Raw genomic sequence first — 4811 nt, forward strand, 5'->3', positions numbered from 1 at the left:
GTCTTAATTTCATTGCAATATGAGAACCTTTATTTTTGTGCCATTAGGGATCCACCTAGATCAGTACCCTTTAATATTCCTAAATTTCCTATCAGCAAGCTTCTTAATCCTGAACTTGACATCTTCTAAAGAAAAAATATCTTCCTTTATAGGAGTATTTGTAATGTTTCCCATGGTGTCCGAGGAGTCATAAAGATTCTTAATATAGATATTCCAATCCTTCAAGAGGATCGAGTTATCTTCTTTCATTTTACAAACAAGAATATTCCTCCAAAACTTTATGGGCTGAACTTTAGAGAGGTGAAGAAGACACTCATGCCTCTTATTCATATAACACATTTTCTTCCTTTTCATAAGAGCTTTATACACTCTTATTTTTTCATGTTCTATACTCTCGTTAGGAGCATCTCTAATCACTTTCTTGACAAACTTACAATCCTTATCATACCAAGGATTGGAAGTTTTATCGTTCTTTTATATGATACCTCGGTAGAGAATTTGTTAATGGTAGTGGGGAGGGTTGTAGTAAAATTGTGGTAGATGTGATCATATTATCAGTATATGTTAAGAGACCTAAATCCCTTATTAAATATTTTAAGAATAGATCCATTTTACTTTTGTCAAAATGAGTGTTCGTTTGGCTCTCACCTTTATTTTGCATGTGGTTGGTGTGCATATCAATATTTAGGGTTAAGAATAAAGGTTTGTGGTTAGAATCATGCTCATGGTCATCTAGGAGGTCAAAATTAACAATACAGTTGAGAACCCATGTATCAGATATTGCATAGTCCATAACATTGCTTCCAAGCCCATGAATATAATTCATTTGGCCAAATGTGGGCCACTTATTAATCTTGTTACAAATAATCAAGTCTTGGGAGTTGCAAAGCTTGATTAACTCGATACCAAATAAGTTATTGGTTATATCTTTTGAATTTACTAGCTAAGTCATAATCCTCAATAAATCATAAGGAATTAGGGTTAGTGTTATTACTTAGTAGAGTGTCTTGGTTGGTAGCAGTTCTAGCATTGAAGTCCCCAAGCATAAGGATAGTTGTAGTCTAACTTATAGACAAAATGAATTTTTGTCATAATTTGGTAGAGATTTTTAAATACTTGAGTTGAACTTGTCTACTCTGTAGAATTCTAGTGCCCCTAGGGTTTTCGATAGTACTTTCTCCCTTTATGTATTCAGAAATGTGTTTTAAACAAGTACTAAATCCATCTAAATATCCAAAAATGTTTTTTAAACAACAAAAAATCGCACTCTTGTTTCAGATTGTTGTCTTGTGAAAATACCATTTTATCACTACACAACTATATATATGTATATATATTGATATCCTACAAGAAAATCAAAATTTTAGTTAATAGAATTAATTATTTTTTAATAGAAAATTCTATTTTATTTAATTTTTAAATTGAATTAATACATTCCATTTTAAAAAATATTGATAATAATTAAAAAAAATAATATAAATTATAAATTTATAGATAATCATATTGTAGGAAGTAAAAATATTATTATTATTTTCTTTTAAATTGAAAACATGCTATAAAATCTTCGCCACCCAAAAAAATTATAAAATACTTTATTGTTACCTATCAAAATCATAAGTAAAATACCATTTTATTTTAATATTTTTTATATTAATATAAAAAAACTTTAATAACCGTAACCATTTCTATACATAATAGTTATCTTACATTTTATTCTAAAATTATAAATAAATTTGATTGTATAATTCATATATACATATTGTAATGTAATATATTATTTTAAAATATCTATATATATATTATTTTTCTTTGTATTAATATAAAAAAAAATTAATAACCATAATCATTTCTATATATAATAGTTATCTTATATTTTAATCTAAAATTATAAATAATCTTAATCTAAAATTATAAATAAATTAGATTTTATAATTCATATAAAAAATTTAATAACCATAATCATTTCCATATATATTATAATTATCTTACATTTTAATCTAAAATTATAAATAAACTGGATTGTATAATAGTTATCTTATATTTTAATCTAAAATTATAAATAATCTTAATCTAAAATTATAAATAAATTAGATTGTATAATTCATATAAAAAATTTAATAACCATAATCATTTCCATATATATTATAATTATCTTACATTTTAATCTAAAATTATAAATAAACTGGATTGTATAATATACATAAAGGTCTGGTCATTGGTCCCATTTATTCTTATTTTCTCTAATTTGATGGGGAGCAGGTGGCATGGAAAGGACGTAATGTAAAAAGAGGGGAAGGACAGAAGACGAATGGGGGCGGTTGGCACTATGTTGGGCTTCTTTTGTGACGCGCGCAATCTTACGTCCTGTGGCTTTCGTCACGGTGCTTGCGTGGGTAAACTATGGCGGCCCACAAAGAAGATTTATGGATTCTGTTGAGATGAGATTCTGTCGCCATTCTCTCGGCCTCGGGATTCCTCTTGGCGGTATCTGTTGAGATGAGATTCTGTCGCCATTCTCTCGGCCTCGGGATTCCTCTTGTATCGACGGTATTGAGGCCTGTTGAGCGATCCAACGGCCAGGGTTGGTTCCTTCAACTTTTAATACCCTTGGCGTCGCGTCGAGGTTTCATTCTACCGTCAGTGCTCATGACTCCTGCTTGGTCTCATTCCGGCTTCGAACCAGAGCTCTGTTGAGGTTTTTGAGAGGCTCTCGAAGCGCCAATCCTTGTCCTCACTGCCAGAGTTGGCATTCCGGCTAAGTTAGCAGTTGGTTGGTTTTCCTGATTTCGTTTTTCTTTCCTGCAACCATGTTTTAACCTTTCTTCACAGCAGACTAAGCTCTTTTCTAAGGAAATCTTCGAATACTTAATCTATTTGTGGTGGTTTGCTCGTAGGTACACCTTGCTCTCGTTTTCGAGTTTGCTACCAGATGGCAGCGCAGGTATGAGGGTTTCCGATTTTGTATTATCTTGAGTTACTCTTCCTGGGTTATGTTCCACAGAGAAAATTTTCTAATGTTATGCGATGCTGCCATACGTTACTCGCTTATCGATTATTATTTTCTTTATGTCCTTCTGGTTATGCTATTCTGCAGAGGGTTTGGTTTGGTAAATCGTCTCGGTTACCGGACAGTATACTTATTCGCTATTTCTTGATGTGCATTTAGCTGGAATTATCTCCGTTGATATTTGTTGGGTTTGATTACAGTTGGCGTTTGGAAGCTCCTCTACCCGGAAACGGGGTTGAGCCATGTTTTTCTCTAAAGAATTTAAACGAGTAATCCGTGTTACGTCGAGCGACAGGGTTTAGGCCTGAATCCTCACATTCAGAGTCTTGGACTCGCCTCTGGTTGCATACTTCCTTTTGAAAGAACTAGCTTAATTCTCTGTTGCAGAGTCATGACCAGAACTCGGTATTCAGGAAACTATTTCCCTGTTCTACCGCATTATGACCCAGTTTTTCTTTTAATAGGAATATAGTCTAATTTATTTCTGAATCATGTCTTTTATTTTTTTTAAGAAGCTTGTTAAATTTTAGGGGATTTCACCTCTGATATTTTGAGCCACACTGCCCAAATCTGTAATTGTAATAGCTAACTCCTGTAAGTCCATTCTCTGTTTTAATTTTGGCTCTGAAAGGCACTTACGCTCTTAAGCTTGTTAATGTGTAATAAAATGGTCGATTTTGTATTATGTTGAGTTACTCTTCCTGGGTTATGTTCCACAGAGAACGTTTTCTAAAATTATGTGATGTTGCCATATGTCACTGGCTTATTAACTATTATTTTCTTTATCCTTCTCGTTATGCTATTCTGTAGAGGGTTTGGTTTGGTAAATCGTCTCGGTTACCGGACAGTATACTTATTCGCTATTTCTTGATGTGCTTTTAGCTGGAATTATCTCCGTTGGTATTTGTTGGGTTTGATTACAGTTGGGGTTTGGTTACACTTGGGGTTTGGAAGCTCGTCCACCCGGAAACAGGGTAATCCCTCTGAGTTTAATTCTGTTACGTGGAGCGACAGGGTTTAGGCCTGAGTCCTCACATTCAGGGTCTTGGACTCGCCTCTGGTTGTGTACTTTCCTTTTTAAGAACTAGATTAATTTTGTAGAGTCATGACCAGAACCGCATTCTGACCCTGTTTTTTTAATAAGGTATGGACATTTTTTTTTAATTTTAATAATGTACGTGTCATATGCATATAGGATGGATTTTAAAGAACTTTTTTATTTTTATTAATTTATTTTTTTAAACCGATTCTTTTTGAGGATTAGGTTGTTTTCTTTTAGTTTTATTAATTGGTGTTTATTAGGTTGTTTTCTTTTAGTTTTATTAATAGGTTGTTTGATTAGTTTTAATGGGAAACACCAATTTATTTAAGTTTTCTAGTCTTTTATATAATTGTTATTAGATTTTTCAAATTTCTTATGAATGATTTTTTATCCGAAACTTTTTACATTAATTTTAGAGAAATCCAAAATTTATTAAAATAAGTATTTAAGTATTTTGTATTATTGTTATCAAATTAAGTATAATATTTAGTTTAAAAAATTTCACACTTATTTTTACAAAAAGTATTCGGTGACTTCTTTTAGATTTATATTTAATATGTAATAGTTATAGGGATTTATAGTATATCTTTGTACAATTTTAGGGTTTGGAAGATGAGTATTTTCTTTGAATTATATATATTTTTGGAATAAATTCTCAATAATTCTAAATAATTAAACACTTTAGAATAATAATTATTAATTTAATATCTTAAATTAATAATTATTTTATTTTAATTTTACAACCTATGATAAAATTGTATT

At 31.0% G+C, this 4811-nt stretch overlaps 1 long non-coding RNA gene across 1 annotated transcript; it reads left to right on the plus strand.

Annotated features, from left to right (window-relative positions):
* The first annotated feature begins 2530 nt into the window (after positions 1-2530).
* On the plus strand, positions 2531-3692 carry LOC149190374 (uncharacterized). Its single transcript, XR_016255990.1, has 2 exons — positions 2531-2770; positions 2895-3692. It is a non-coding gene; the product is annotated as an uncharacterized LOC149190374 (long non-coding RNA).
* The last annotated feature ends 1119 nt before the right edge of the window (positions 3693-4811 follow it).

This window comes from Pinus tabuliformis, chromosome 3_1 (assembly GCF_031772625.1).
Source record: "Pinus tabuliformis cultivar Carrire ecotype Pingquan chromosome 3_1, CPIR1, whole genome shotgun sequence".
Lineage (NCBI taxonomy): Eukaryota > Viridiplantae > Streptophyta > Pinopsida > Pinales > Pinaceae > Pinus > Pinus tabuliformis.